This window comes from Chiloscyllium plagiosum, unplaced genomic scaffold, assembly GCF_037043375.1.
Source record: "Chiloscyllium plagiosum isolate Xiang-an unplaced genomic scaffold, Cpla_swu_hap1 HiC_scaffold_40, whole genome shotgun sequence".
NCBI lineage: Eukaryota > Metazoa > Chordata > Chondrichthyes > Orectolobiformes > Hemiscylliidae > Chiloscyllium > Chiloscyllium plagiosum.
Genome location: NW_028270178.1, coordinates 19,477,921 through 19,495,008, shown reverse-complemented (window position 1 = coordinate 19,495,008; position 17,088 = coordinate 19,477,921).

The following is a 17,088-nucleotide window of genomic DNA, read 5'->3' as shown; positions in this document are numbered from 1 at the left end:
CAGGTCAGGTGGATTGGCCATGCTAAATTGCCCATAGCATTCAGCGATGTGTAGGTAAGGGTACATTAGTCAGGGATAAATAGTCATTTATAGGATAGGGAATGGGTCTGGGTGGGTTACTGTTCAGAGGGTCAGTGTGGACGTGTTGGACTGAAGGGCCTGTTTCCATGCTGCAGGAATTCTATGATTCTATGAAAATTCAACAGGATTCTGAAGCAAACGTAACCTATTCTGCTGACACTTTTATGGCTTAATTCATCCCTAATAAATGATTGGGCTTCTTGGGAATGATGAAATAGTTGATCATAACATTGTCCATAGGTCAGACATGACCTTCAACCCCAATATGAAGAACAAGACCAAATCTTTAAGATGAAGGAGAGAAAATAACGAATAAATTAGTGAAACCCAAAAAAGATGAGGCTAAGTCTGAGTGAGACAATGTTCATATTCACACTTTCAGCAATAAACAGAGGAATGATTGTTTTTCATTGCTCATTACCAGGCAGAGGGTGTCACTGGCTATAATCAGCATTAATTGCACATTCTCTTATTGCCCAGAGGCCAGCTAAGTGTTAGCCACAATGCTGTGGGTCTGGAGTCCTGACTAGGCCTGAACAGGCCTGGACACTAGTTTCCTTCCCTAATGGGCATTAGTAACCCAGAGGGGTTCCTCCTGACAAATGTAAACTCATGTCGTCATACAGAACAGAAACTTACCCTTCGGTCCAACCAGTCTCTGCTGACAATAAACCCAAACTAAACTAGCCCCACCTTTCTGGGCTTGGCCAATATCCCTCCCAGTCTTTCTTATTCATGGACTTATCAAAATGTCTTTTAAATTTTTTAATTGTCCCTGCATCCACCACTTCCTCTGGCAGTTCATTCAACACTGTTAAAAAAAACGTCCCTCATGTTTTGTTTAAATCTTTCCCTTCTCACATTAAAACAATATGCGCCCAGTCTTGAAATCCACCACCCTAGGAAACATTCACCTGCATTTCACCTTACCTGTACCCCTCATGATTTTATAAACATCTAAGATCACCCCTAAACCTCCTATGATCCAATGAACAAAGTCCCAGCCAATCAAGCCTCTCCTTATAAAACAAACCTTCCATTGGTAGTAACATCGTGGTAAATCTCTTCTGAAACCTCTCCAGTTTAATAAAATCCTTCCCAGAACAAGGTGACCAGAATTGTGCACAGTACTCCAGAGAGGCCTCACCAATGTCTGTACAACCTCAACATGATGTACCAACTCCAATACTCAAAGTTCGGAGCAATGAAGGAAAGCATGTTAAACACCTTCTTAACAACCCTGTCCACCCGTGACACAAAGAATGATCTACCTGAACCCTTGGATTTCTCTCTGTTCTACAATGCTGTCTGAGGCCCTACTTATAATTTGCAAGTCTTGCCCCTTTGTTTGTTTTTCCAAATACAATACCTCACATTTATCCAAACTAAACTCCTTCTACCCCTCTTCAGCTCTTTGATCTAATTGATGAATATCTCATTTTAATCGAAAATAACCTTCTTAGCCTGTCTTGGTGTCACCCACAAAATTAACATATTCTCATCTGAATCTTTTGTGTAAATGACAAACAGTACCAATTCCTGTGGGACACCACTGGTCACAGGCCTCCAGTCTGAAAAACAACCTTCCCCCATGATTCTCCGTCTTCTGCAGTGAAGCCAAATTTATATCCAATTGGCACGCTCCCCCTGAATCCCATGTGATATTTCTTGGGTAATTATTCCACCATGTGAAAGGCTCTTATAATGTCCAACTAAACAATGTTTACTGCTCTGGCTTAGCAATCTGCTTGGTCTTCTGAATCCCGTCCACCTCCACTCTGCCTTCTCCTCCTACCCAGAGGGCCTATCTGTGGAGGGGGCAGTGACAAGTTTACGCCTGTACATACTGGAATGTAGAAAGAAGAGAGGACACCTTATTGAAACATACAATATTCTTAGGGGACTTGAGAGAGGAGATGTGGAGAGATTGTTTCCCCTTTTGGGAGAGTCTAGGAATAGAGGGTAAGATCTAAGAACAAGCAGTCATAACTTTCAGACAGAGATGAGCAGTAATTTCTTCTTTCAGAGGGCAGTGAATCTCTGGAATTCTTTATTGCAGTGGTCTGTCAACGTTGGGTCATTAAGTATATTCAAGGCTGAGAGAGACAGATTTTAATCAGGAAGGGAATGGAAAGTTCGGGGAAAAGGCAGAAAAGTGGAGCTGAGGCTTGTCAGATCAGACATGATCTCATTGAGTGATGGAGATTACATGAAAGGACAAGTTACCTATTTCTGTATCTAATTTGGATTTTAATATCTGTCATTTCCTTATTTTTCAACATATATTCCCCAAATATATTATCCAGAAAACCAGGTCATGAAAATATTGCTTTTATGTTCAATAATGCCGATAGATACACTTACTATCTGTTGTTACATTTCTCACTATTTTGTTTGTCTGCCAAACAAGTTTCCCTTCTTTATGAGCCATTTTAAAAATAAAATCCTTGCAAAGTTCCTACTCTTTTACATTCTTCTTACTTTGGCAATGAATGTGTTTTCAATATTTGAATTCTTCAGTTCACTTCATGCATTATCCCATTGCAAACATTTGTCTCGTTAAATTGTACTTGTGCTGTATATTCTGAAATATCTTCTCAACTGTCTGACACAATGTCTGGACTAACCTCGTGCATAACCTAATTCTCAAATTCACTTCATCCTGGTGTCCTCACATTTGGCCCATTTAAGGTGAAATCACCACCTTTAGATCCACTCATTTCCCTCTCAAACCTGAAATGATAACTAATTATGTTAAGACCACTGTTACCCTCGGGTGCCGTCACTTTCTGGTCATGATAACCCTGTGTTATTGCAGCATTAGCAGATCTAACATTGTCTGCTGTCTGGTTAGCTGTAGAATGCGTTGGTCTGTGAAAGTGACCCGCAACCAGGCAATGGACTATAATTTAACCTCCTTTAAGATAAAACAAAGAACTGCAGATGATAGGCACCTGACACAAACAATGACAGAAAATACAGAGGAAACTGAGCTGGTCTGACAGTACCTGTGGGGAGAGAAAGGGAGTTGAACTCTGTATTTTCTCCAGCAATGCTGCCAGACCTAAACTACTTCGGTCTGCGTGTATATACCTGGTGTGTACGTAGATTAAAGTCACTCATGACTTTTTTCACACAGTCATCATTATTTCTTGGCAACTATTTCCGAGAGGGTATTGCGTGAATGGAATGAGCTGCCAAAACAATTGTTGGAGGCTGGTACAATTACAACATTTAAGAGGCATCTTGATGGATATATGAGTAGAAATGAATAAGAGCAATATGGGCCAAATGCTGTTAAATGGGATGAGATTTGTTCAGAAAATCTGGTTGTCATAGAGTAGTTGGACCGAAGGGTCTATTTCTGCGCTGTGCTGATTGGTAAGTTTGCATATGACACTGAAATATGTGGTATTGTGGACAATATGGGAGGTTATCAGGAATTACAGCAGGACCTTGATCAGCTGGGGAAGTGGGCTGTGAAATGGTAAATAGAATTTCACATGGATAAGTGTGAGGTTTGGAAAGTCAACTCAAGGTAGGAGTTTCATGGTGAATGATAGGATCTAAAGGTGTGTAGTGGAACAGAGGCATCGTGGCGTTCAGGTGCACTGTTCTCTGAAAATGGAGGCAGAGTTAGACAGAGCAGTGAAGAAGGCTCTTGGCCCACTGGCCTCCATCAGTCAACCCTATGACCTCCAACACTCAGCCCAAGCTCCTAACAACACCGTCCCTTCACTCTATCATCTCGAACCAAATGATACGACATCTTGATCTGAATGCTAAGGTTTTCTCTCTAATTGTATCAATAACATATTTAGTTAACAGTTACACACACCGGACTTTCGCTCAACTTTGCTATAGCCTGGCTATTCAGTTTGTCATTTTGTCTAAGTGCTCTGAGTTCTGGATCCCAATTCTTATTGATTCCTTGTTTGTACTTTATGTTTGTACTTTATGATTGTGAGAAACTAAACATTACGTTGAAGCCTGATGTCTGATTGTCACACTTGCTGGAGGAAAATGTTTCAGCGCAGCACAGTGGGATAATTTCCACATTGAACATTTTATTTCTTTTTACTGTCTAATAGCAACTCTATTTTTCTTTTACCGGATATGTACAAAACAACGGAGCCGACTCTATTGACTGAATGCTTGTAACTAACACTAATTATGATTTCATCACAGGCTGTCTGGAGAATCAAAGCTTCTATAAATAAAGGGTTATATTTATTGCCTCAGTGTTGCACCAGCTGGATGCTTCAAATCTGAGAGAATAGTTTAACCATCAGAAGATGGGACAACCAGTTATTCTGCTGATAAGAGCCATTTATTACCCAACACTGGTGGCCATTGCTATTCCTGGTAAGCATTTCCCAATAATTTGCTCATTGATATTTTTTGGATAATGTCAAATGATGCATTTCTTTCCTGGCAATGATTTGAGACATTATAACCCTCCTCTGTTTTTCCTTCCAGCAAACACCCTGACAATTGTGATTCTTTGCAGGGGAAACTGCAGCCTTTCCAGGTGTATCTGCATCTATATTTTTCCCGGTAAACTAGCTGCTCCCTTGGAATTCTCAAGTTTGACCCACAAAGCCTCGTTTGAGGATCCTTTTCCAAGGTATCATCTCTCCTTCTTGCAGTAAGTGATACTTTCGCTAATTGTGCTACAACGCCAACTATTTTTACACCCTCCTCTGTCTCACCTGAAGATCCTTATCCCCAGAATGTTGAGTTGTCAGTTCAGCCATTCCCACAATCATGTTTCTGTCAGGGTAACATCAACACACTTCCATGTGTCAATGTCATCAGTCTAATCTCCTGCACTCCTTGCATTCAAGTAACGATGACCCAGCATTGCCTCAGTCTCTGATACACAACATCGCTGGATTCATGCTGACCTGTGACCTTTGCTGGAGCATGATGTGGCTTTATTTCGTCAATATTATGCGACCCCTCCCCCTTCCAGACTAGTTTTATAATGTGCAATATTAATTATTTTGCAGCTAAAAGACTGACTGTCCATTCTGTCCATCTCTTTCCAAATCTTTTAAACTTCTATCACGTTGACTCATCTTCCTTTGATGCCCCCCCAAAAAAACAAAGTGAGGGATGATTTTTTTACTGGAATACGAACACGTGAGATGGCAAGTTTGGTTGAAAAACTAAAATGGTAGCTAATTGCAAGCAATGTGAACATTCTCAAATACCCTGAACACAACAGCTTATAACCTACAAAATCCATGGCAGAACAACATCCAATCTATCCCCTAACACCATCATTTTACTATTGGACAAAATAAAGATACATTGTCTTTCCCTGTCCATGAGCTAACTTTGAAATAACAGCTTCTTCTCATTTTCTCTCAATTGAGGTGAGAATTCTTTTCCCCTGAATACATGCAAAGTTGAAAACATAGATTTTTCAGTCATTAATAATTGTGACCAAACTCTAGGGGTCTCCAATTCTCAAAAAACACCCTCTTCCTCCTGTGTATTCATTACCCTGTCTGCTCTAAACAGCTGATGTGTTCCCACAGAGACTAGACTTGCTTCAGATTTCAAATAGGTGTCTTTCAAACTTACGCTGATAGGATTCAAACCTAATAAATAACTGTTCATCGGGTCATACAGAACGGAAGCAGACCCTTCAGTCTAACCACTGCATGCCAATCATGTTCCCAAACTAAACTCATCCCACCCTGTCTGGGCTGGGCCCATATCCTTCCAAACATTTCTTATTCATGTTCTTATCCAAATGTCTTTCAAACATTGTAACTGAACCTGCGTCCATTAAATCCTCTGGAAGTTCATTTCACACATGACCATTCAGTTTTAATTCTGTGTCAAGTTGTTGTGTGACTCTGTGAGCTACAGCTAATGGTCGCTCCCCAGAATACACACTGAGACAAACATCAACTGCACCTGGAGGAGTGTCAACTCGGTGAAAGACGCTCTCTGGCCTTTCTGAAATTTGTTGGTCTTTCAGAGCTAGGAGTTGCCCCTGTCCGAGTGTTGCAGACTGGCACAGTCCAAGGTGCAGGCAACATGCTGAGGGGATGTACTAAAGCTTGGGGCAGCTACCACCAAGGCACAGTGGGGAAAGACTGAGGTCATTTAGCTGAAGGGAAATGGGGGTCAGTTTAATTAGCATACCCTCCGGGTGCCTCAATATATGTAAATATAGTCTCACACAAATAAGAGATGTCTTTGGTTTGTTTACTGGATAGAGTCAAACTGCAATGTTTGTTTTACTTTCCTCATATGCTATTGTACAGAACCGAAATGCTTAAGTAACTATGTGTGTGTGTATATGGAATAAAGTATAGTTTTGAAAAAACAAGATTTGAAACAGTGATTATCACAGAGATGGTGACGAAAATACAGCTGTGTCTAACTTTGTTTGTTTGCCAAACAGAAACATGTCCTTAGTGGAGAATATAAACCAGCAGAATTTACCATCCTGCTTCAAAACAAACCAATTGCTTTAACACAAGAAGCATATGTACACAAAACACCAGAAGGCAAACTAATATTACAGATTATCCAGAGGGGTTTGTTCCGAGAATCTTGGTCTTGCTCCAGTCCTCATGTTCCAATGTGTGACATAGTCAATGTTGAAAGCTAATGAAAGCTAATAGAATTATCTGAAAGGAAACTTAATCTCATTAACTAACAGATTAGTTTCAATTGTTTTGTGCATAATTTTCTCTTACACGCTGTTTCAGTTAAACTGCAAAGTGGTTTTTGTCTCTTGTTATCTGTGACCTTTGACATTCAGTTAGTAAGTACACAAACAATGATCAATAGCTGTTAGTTAAGGATTCAGGATTAATGCAACCAAAAGACACGGAACAATTTGCTTCACGCTCAATGTCAAGTTTTACTATAAAATGGTGGGACATTTTTACGGGTGTTTTGGGGAAGAGACCAGCATTTGATGAAAAGGTTTTGATTGAGAAGAATGTGCATGTTAAAACCGAGCTCTTAGTCATACCGTTACAGCAGGGAGCACTTGGGCTGATCTGGCTGAAGATAATCTTTATCATCGCGTTAATTACTTTTGTTTTTAGAAATGTAATGACTTGCCTTTACTCAGGGTGTGTTTAGCAAACAGCTGAACCTCATTGCTCCTGATAATGAGGGATATGAAGCATTGGAAAGATTGGAATACATAAAACAAGAATCACCTTGCAGTGATAACATTTATCAGACAAAACAAAAGTCCAACCGTAAGGTCAGGTTTTGGAGTGTAACATTTGCACTGGGGTTTGGAATGAATTGATTAAATATCACACGTTTTGTGATTCGAGGTTCTGTACAATCAGCACATTCTGCTGCAGTGGCTGCTATTAATTCCCAAGTGGTGTTTATAACATGCAAGTGAAACAGGACCCTCTTGTGGTGCAGGGGTAACGTTCCTATTCTAAAGCCAAGGGGCCTGGCTTCAAGTCTCACCGTACCCCAGGTGGTGTGCAATTGAATCTCTACTGTGTGGAAGCAGGCCATTTAGCCCATATCAAATCTCCAAAGAGCATCCCTCCCAGACCAACACCCTCCTGTATCCCCACAAGCCTGTATTTCCCACAGCTAACCCACCTAACTTGTACATCTCTGGACACTATGGGGTAATTACAGATGATCAATCCTCCGGACCAGCACACCTTTGAATTCTGGGAGGCAACTGGAGCATCCAGAGGGAACCCAGACACCACACAAACAGCAATCCGAGTGTGGGATCAGTACCAGGTCACTGGCGCTGTGAGGCTGCAGTGCTAACCACTGAGTCACTGTGCTACCCATCACTAAACTAGTTGGTTAGAAAAATAGATTAAGTGTAAAGAATGATATGTTGCAAACATCCAGTAAATAGCCAAGCTCTGAAACTGTGACACAAAATAAGGTTCAATAATATTTTTGTATTAATACGATGCAAACAGAAAGTCATTTATATCCAACTCTATTTCTCAGAGTGGAGATGACCTTCAGTTTGCAGTAAATAATACTGGTTACTGATAATCATCTTCCAGAAATCCTAATCGTTGATCAATTTGTTACATATTAACTAAAGTGTATGGGTTAGGGAGAGCCATGTTATGCCCATGTTCCATGTGTACACTCAGTCAGTCGGACAGGTTTGTGTCGGGGAAGTAACATTGCAGATCTCCAGACTAATTTTCCAGCAGCAAAGTTCCACATTCCTGGATGATAAAAATTTGAATTCAACAAACCCTCATTATTTTTTTAAAAAAATACATCAGCATAGTGATGAGCATTGACGATTTTTGTAAACCTATTCGAATAATGTCCTTCAGTCTGAGTAAGATAAGGGCCTATGGTTTTCGAGGCAAGGTACCAGCCTGAATCGACGATTGGCAGTCTGGCAGAAAGCAGAGAGTGGGCGTAAAAAGGTCTTTCTCAGGATGGCAGCCGGTGACACGTGGTGTTCCACAGGGGTCAGTGTTGGGACCACAACGTCTCACTTTCTCCATTAACAGGCTCGACTGATGAACTGTGGGCATTCTGACTGAGTTTGTAGATGATACAGAGATAGGCAGAGGGACTGGTTAGGAGAGTGGGCAAAGAAGTGACAGATGGAATATAATGTGGGAATGTGTGATGTCATGCACTTTGGTAGGAAGAATCGAGACACCAACTATTTTCGAAATGGGGAGAAAATTCTGAAATCTGAAGTGCCAAAGGATTTGAGAGTTCTAGACCAGGTTTTGCTTATGGTAAACGAGCAGGTTGAGTTGGTAGGTAGGAATGCAAATACAATGTTGTCATTTACCTGGAGAGAACGAGAAAATAAAAACAAGGGTGTACTTCTGAGGCTTTATGAGGGTCTGGTCAGAGCACAGTTACAAAAGTTTGAGGAATTTTGGCCTCTATAACTCAGGAAGAATTTATTGATTGAGGAGCGGTCCACGAGAATGATCCCAGGAATTAAAGTTTTAACATATGAGGAACATTTGAGGATTCTAGGTCTATACTCGGGGTGGTTTAGAAGGACAAGGGGGTATCTAATTGAAACTTCCAGGATATTGAATGGCCTGGAGAAAGTGGATGTTTGGAAGATGATTCCCTTGGCAAGAGAAACGAGACATGAAAACACAGCCTTCAAGTAAAGGGAAGACCCTTCAGAACTGAGAGAGGGAGAAACAAATTCAGCCAGAGAGTGGTGAATCTGTGGAATTTATTGTCATAGAAAGCTGTGGAGGTCAGCCAATGAGTATATTTTAAACAGAGCCAGGTAAGTTCTTGATTGTCAAGAAGATTAAAGGTTACAGAGAGAAAGCAGGAAAATGATGTTGAAAAATCTAATCAGCCATTATTGAATGGGCTGAATGGCCTAAATTCTGCTCCTATGCAATATGGTCTTAGTGAAGGACATCTGCAAGCCTTATATGGTCTGGCCTATGTACGTCTCCAGACACAAAGCAATGTGGCTGAATCTAACGTGTCAACTGACCACAACAATTAATTGTAATTCATTGTAATAAACTCGTTGAATTAACTGGTATCAAAAGAGACTCCGAGATTGATCCTGAAAATCCATCATAAACAAAGATCAGGACCTTTGCCAATGTTGGGAGACCTGTCCCACAGACACAATACAGAATAGCCTGCCATATCCATGAACACTGAATCCAACGTGACAGGCCTGTTAGCAGACACCACCATTCCTGGGTATGTTCCCACCCAGTGCCGGGACTGACCCTCCAGAGGCGAAGCCACCCCACTGTGGAATCGGGATTGAGCTGCTCAGCGATTCCTCTTTGTGGACACGGTCTCCCGTAAAATGTAATGGGCAAGGAAACCGTGTGCTTCATCTCCGGGGATATCCGGGAGTTCTCTGTTCAAATATGCCCTTCCTTCTAAGTCCTGGTTGCAGGAGTGGGATCATCCCCAGGCTATGGCAAGGGAGGAAGGCCAGGCTGCAGCAGTGGGGTAAGGCCCAGGCTGCAGTAGTGGTGTCAGGCCCAGGCAACAGCAGTGGTGTCAGGTCCAGGCATCCGCAGTGGCATCAGGTGCATTCTGCAGCAGTGGGGTCAGACCCAGGCTGTAGCATTGGGGTCAGTACCAGGCTGCAGCAGTGGAGTCAGGCCCAGGCTGCAGCAGTGGAGTCAGGCCAGGCAGTAGCAGTGGAGTCAGGCCCAGGCTGCAGCAGTGGAGTCAGGCCCAGGCAGCAGCAGTGGAGTCAGGCCCAGGCAGCAGCAGTGGAGTCAGGCCCAGGCTGCAGCACTGAAGTCAGACCCAGGCTACAGCAGTGGTGTCAGGTCCAGGCATCTGCAGTGGCATCAGGTGCATTCTGCAGCAGTGGGGTCAGACCCAGGCTGTAGCAGTGGGGTCAGTACCAGGGTGCAGCAGTGGAGTCAGGCCCAGGCAGCAGCGGTGGAGTCAGGTCCAGGCAGTAGCAGTGGAGTCAGGCCCAGGCTGCAGCAGTGGAGTCAGGCTCAGTCTGCAGCAGTGAAGTCAGACCCAGGCTGCAGCAGTGGAGTCAGACCCAAGCTTCAGCAGTGAAGTCAGGTTCATCTGCAAAAGTGAAGTCAGGTCCAGGCTGCAGCAGTGGCGTCAGGTCCCGGCGTTAGCAGTGGAGTCAGACTAAGGCTGCAGCAATACAGTCAGGCCGTGGATGCAGCAGTAGAGTCAGGCCCTTGCTGCAGCAGTGGAGTCAGGCCCAGGCAGCAGCAGTGGCATCAGGCCCAGGCAGCAGCAGTGGAGTCAGGCCCAGGCAGCAGCAGTGGAGTCAGGCCCAGGGTGCAGCAGTGGAGTCAGGCCTAGGGTGCAGCAGTGGAGTCAGGCCCAGGCAGCAGCGGTGGAGTCAGGCCCAGGCAGTAGCGGTGGCGTCAGGCCAAGGCTACAACAGTGGAGTCAGGCCCAGGCTGCAGCATTGATCTCTCCACGCTTCAGGCTCACTGCCTTTATTCCTGATGAAGGGCTTTTGCCCAAAACGTCAATTTAGCTGCTCGTTGGATGCTGCCTGAACTGCTGTGCACTTCCAGCAACACTGATCCAGAACCTGCAGCATTGATGTCAGGTACAGTATGCAGCAGTGGAGTCAGGTCCCGGCAGTAGCAGTGGAGTCAGGCCCAGGCTGCAGCAGTAGAGTCAGGCCCAGGCAGCAGCAGTGGTGTCAGGCCCTTGCTGTAGCTATAGAGTCAGGCTGCAGCGGTGGAGTCAGGCCCAGGCTTCAGCAGTGGAGTCAGGCCCAGACTGTAGCAGTGGAGTCAGGTCCAGGCAGCAGCAGTGGAGTCAGGCCCAGGTAGCAGCAGCGGAGTCGGGCCCAGACTGTAGCAGTGGAGTCAGGTCCCGGCAGGAGCAGTAGAGTCAGACCAAGGCTGCCGCAGCAGAGTCAGGCTCTGTCTGCACCAGCAGTGTCAGGCCCAGGGTCCAACAGTGGAGTCAGTCCCAGGCTGCAGCATTGATCTCTCCACTCTTCAGGCTCACTGCCTTTATTCATGATGATGGGCTTTTGCCCGAAACGTCGATTTCGCTGCTCGTTGGATGCTGCCTGAACTGTTGTGCTATCCCAGCACCACTGATCCAGAACCTGCAGCATTGATGTCAGGCACAGTATGCAGCAGTGGAGTCAGTTCCCGGCAGTAGCAGTGGGGTCAGGCCCAGGCTGCAGCAGTGGAGCCAGGCCCAGGCTGCAGCAGTGGAGTCAGGCCCAGGCTGCAGCAGTGGAGTCAGGCCCAGGCTGCAGCAGTTGAGTCAGGCCCAGGCCGCAGCACTGGAGTCAGGCCCAGGCATCAGTGATGGAGTCAGGCCCAGACTGCAGCTGAGTAGTCAGGCCCAGGCTGCAGCAGAGGAGTCAGGCCCAGGCTGCAGCAGAGAAGTCAGGCCCAGGCTGCAGCAGTGGAGTCAGGCCCAGGCAGCAGCGGTGGAGTTTGTCCAGGCTGCAGCAGTGCGTCAGGCCCAGGGTGCAGCAGTGGAGTCACGCCCAGGGTGCAGCAGTGGAGTCAGGCCCAGGGTGCTGCAGTGGATTCAAGCCCAGGCTGCCGCAGTGGATTCAGGGCCAGGCAGCAGCTGTGGGGTCACATCCAGGCTGCAGAAGTGGGTTCAGGTCCCTGCAGCAGCAGTGGAGTCACACCCTTACAGACACACACTCCCAAACTCACAAATGCTCCCCCTCACAGACTTAAGATACTCTACACTCACTACACACACACGCACACTTTCTCTCATTCACAACCCCCAACCCAGACAGACACACGCACACAGACAGACAAAGTCCCACAAGCACACATATATTTTGTGGGGTGAATTTGTACTTGCAGGATTACATTGTACTTTGCCCAAAAACTGCATGCATTCATGTAGAACTCTGAGCTGAAAAACTGCATGAATTCATGTAAACTCTGTGATCTCACATTTTAGATTAGAATCAATCTAAACATCATGGCATAGACAGAGAACAAAAGGGGCCAACACCTTCAACATATTGTCTAGCTCTCACCATTGTTAACAGCTAACCTGAGAATGCAACTTTTTCAAAAAAAGGTTTTGTGATTTACACATGAAAGAAGTGAAACTATCATGGTAATTGAACAGATGAAAGGTTTAACAGACAATCAATTTTTCAATGTTTAATTTCAGTTACATCACACTGTAAATTTTTGCTAGAAATTCTGTGTGTTCGGATTGAGCCCTCCACTATCATCTGATGAAAACAGTATGCTTCCAATTAAACCTGTTGGACTATAACGTGGTGTTGTGGGATTTTTAACTGAGTGGAAGAATGCTTTAAAAAAAAGGACAACATAACCCTGTTAAAGGAACTGCATCGCCTCACCACCCCCCTCTAAAAACATGAACCATCCATATCCAGAGATGGCTTCGTTTGAAAATCCCTTAATCAAAACGTGTTAGGACACTCCAACACCCGCATACATTTCATTGATTATAAGCATGCAAACATGCACTACTACATTCTTTTCCAGTCTGTTTTACTCCTGCCGCTGACAAGTCTTGACAATGCATCGGCAGTCATATTTTCTCGTCCTGCCACATGCACAATTTTTAAACTGAATGGCTGTAACAACATGCTCCACCTAAACAGTCTGGATATTTTGTCCTTATATTTCTCCACAAACTTCAATGGGTCACGGTGAGTTTATGTGATTATCTCAGACACGTCACTCGTAGCATACGCGTCAAAATGTTATAGGGCCAACACCAAGCTCAAAGTGCCCTACACAACTGTCAAACATTTCTGCTGAATTTGGACTGGAGCATGATCTGTTAATCTGTTAGTAATCACCTGAATTAGTAATTACTGGACTGCATTGCTACCTCTCTTGGCACTGAGTGCCAGCTATGACTGTGCATTTGCCAGTGACAGAAAGAAGTTCAGATGCTGGAGCTCTGAAAGAAGCAAAAAAAAAAACCGGAAATGGCTGGAGAATCTCGTTTCATTTTTTGAGAGAAAGCATTCCACCTCCTCCTGGCCATAACAAAAAACAATTTGTGAGACTGTTGCTCAGAAAACAACAATAATTCAGTATGGCTTATTCCCTGTGACTGTCAATTCAGTCATGATTCACATATACCTTTTCCCATACTCTGACTGTTCCGACAATGCCCAACTGGAAAACAAAGGCATATGTATTTGCTTGGAATCATTGCTCCACATTGGCTGAGCATCATAACACAGAAAATACCCTTTGGTCCATCTCGTCTACACCAAGGAGAAAGACCAATAAAGGGTTTTTCATAGAGTCATAGAGTCATAGAGATGTACAACACGGAAACAGACCCTTCAGTCCAACCCGTCCATGCCGACCAGATATCCCAACCCAATCTAGTCCCACCTGCCAGCACCCGGCCCATATCCTTCCAAACCCTTCCTATTCATATACCCATCCAAATGCCTCTTTAATGTTCCACTGTACCAGCCTCCACCACTTCCACTGGCAGCTCATTCCATACATGTACGACCATCTGCGTGGAAAAGTTGCCCCTTAAGTCTCTTTTATACCTTTCCTCTCACCTTAAACCTATGCCCTCTAGTTCTGGACTCACTCACCCAGGGAAAAGACTTTGTCTATTTATCCTATCCATGCCCCTCATAATTTTGCAAACCTCTATAAGGTCACCCCTCAGCCACTGACACTCCAGGGAAAACAGCCACAGCCTGTTTAGCCTCTCCCTATAGCTCAAATCGTCCAACCCTGGCAACATCCTTGTAAATCTTTTCTGAATCCTGTCGAGTTTTTCAACATCCTTCTGGTAGGAAGGAGACCAGAATTGCATGCAATATTCCAAAAGGGGCATAAACAATATCCTGTACAACCACAGCATGACCTCCCAACTCCTGTACTCAATACTCTGACCAATAAAGGAAAGCATACCAAATGTCTTCTTCACTATCCTATTGATACGTGAATCCACTTTCAAGAAGCTATGAACCTGCACTCCAAGGTCTCTTTCTTAAGCAACACTCCTGAGGAACTTACCATTAAGGATACAAGTCTGCTAAGATTTATTTTCCCAAAATGCAGCCCCTTACATTTATCTAAATTCAATTCCATGTGCCACCTCTCAGCCCATTGGCCCATTTTTAGATTAGATTACTTACAGTGTGGAAAGAGGTCCTTCAGCCCAACAAGTCCACACCGACCCTCCGAAGAGCAACCCATCCCTCTAAATTTACCCCTTCACCTAATACTACGGGCAATTTAGCATGGCCAATTCGCCTAACCTTCACATCTTTGGACTGTGGGAGGAAATCAGAGCACCCAGAGAAAACCCACGCAGGGAATGTGTAAACTCCACACAGACAGTTGCCTGAGGCGAGAATTGAACCTGGGTCTCTGGCACTTTGAGGCAGCAGTGCTAACCACTGTACCACTGTGCCACCGTGCCACCCAAGATCACGATCCTGGTTTAATCTGATGTACCCATCTTCGCTGTTCATTACACCTCCAATTTTGGTGTCATCTGCAAGCTTACTAACTATACCTCTTATGCTCACATCCAAATGATTTATATAAATGACGAAAGGTAGTGGACCCAGCACTGATCCTTGTGGCACTCCACTGGTCACAGGCCTCCAATCTGAAAAGCAAACCTCTACTACCATCCTCTGTCTTTTATTTGTGAGCCAGTTCTGTATCCAAATGGCTAGTTCTCCCTGTATTCCATGAGATCTAACCTTGCTCACCAGTCTTCCATGGGGAACCTTGCCGAATACCTTATTGAAGTCCATATAAGTCATGTCCCCTGCTCTGCCCTCATCAGATACTAGCTTGTAAGGCATGCTAAATCTAGACTGATAGAAGTCATTTTTACCTACTTCCAAAAAATACACCAACACCCTCATGATATTTGAGAACAATGGCTGTCACAGAGATCATGATGAAAATTTAACTGTGACAAATTTCACTTGCTTACTAAGCAGAAACATGTCATAGGGAACCTTGTCTCCGAGGCCTAAAGAAAAGATTGCTTTAACAGGAGAAAGATACATGTACAAAAAAAGCAGAAGGCAGAGTAATATTGCAGAGTGATCAAGATAGCTTTGGCTGGGAAATTTGGGTCCAGCACACATTGATGTGCTCCTTCATTCATTTTAAAATATCTAACATTTTCAGACTGTTGAAAGCTAATAAAAGAAGATTGAATTATCTGAAAGAAAACTCAATCTCATCAACTGACGTATTAACTTCAGTAGTTTCATGTATATTTTTCTTTCGCGCATCGTTTCAGTTAAGCTGTAAGTTGTTAAACTGCAAAGTGATCTCTGTCTCTTGCTATCTGTGAACTTTGACAGTGTCTTAATAAATACACGTACACAGTCTCTTAATAAATATCCTAAAATTAAGGATTCAGGATTAATGCTGCCTGTAGACACTTAACAATTTGCTTCAGGTTAAATGACAAATGAAAGTGGAAAATAGCGCTTGGACATTTTAGCTGGTGTCTTGGGTAAGAGACCAACATTGACCAAAAGGTTTCGATTGAGAAGAATGTGCATATTAAAGTTGAGCTCATAGTCAGGCAGTTACAGCAGGGAGCACTTGGGCTGATCTGGCTGAAGATCATCTTTATGACTGCATGATTGATTTTTATGTTATTTAATGACTGATCTTTGTACAGGGTGTGTATTGCAAAACCAGAACCTCATTTATCCTGTTAATGTGAGACCTCAATCATGCAACAGATTGGAATACATGAAACATGAACCACATCGCAACAATAATGTTTATTAGACAAAACAAAAATCCAAACATAAGGCCTGGTGTTAGAATGAAAGCTTTGTACCGGAATTTTGAAGAAATTAATTGTGACACCTTTTTTATGTTGACTGGCAACCTTAACTTTCATTCAATGGGACGAAACTGGCGCTGTCCAATTAGCATATTCTGCTGCAGTGGCTGTTGTTAATGATCAATTGTTGCTTTTACATCGCAAAGAAAAGTGACCCTCTTTTTTACTCAGTGGTTGTGTTCCTGCCCGAGGACCACGGGTTCAAGTCTCACCTACTCCAGACGTGTGCAATGGCATATCTGAGCAGAATGATTAAAAAAAGGTGAAACAAAAAGAAAAGAAATTTAAGTTACAACCATCCAGCAAATAGCTAAGCTCTGTAACTGCCGCACAAAATGGGACACAACAAATATTTAAACATGAATACAATACAAACAGAAAGGCAATTCGATTCGAATCTATTGCTCAGAGTGGAGGTGGCCTTCAGTTTCCAGTAACTAACAGTGGTTATTGATAAGCATGATTACGGATCACATCTGTTACATAATAGTTAGGGAGAGCCACATATCACCAGACACAAAGCAAAGTGGTTGAATCTGTTGTGTTGCGACTCTCCGCAACATCTAATGACAATAATTAAACTCAGTAGATCACCTGGTATCAACCGAGGCTTTTGGGTTTATCCTGAAAATCCCTCAATATCAAAGCTTTGCCAATGTTTGGAGAGCTGTCCCACAGACTCAGCATAGAATCGCCTGCCATATTGATTAACACTGAATCCTATCT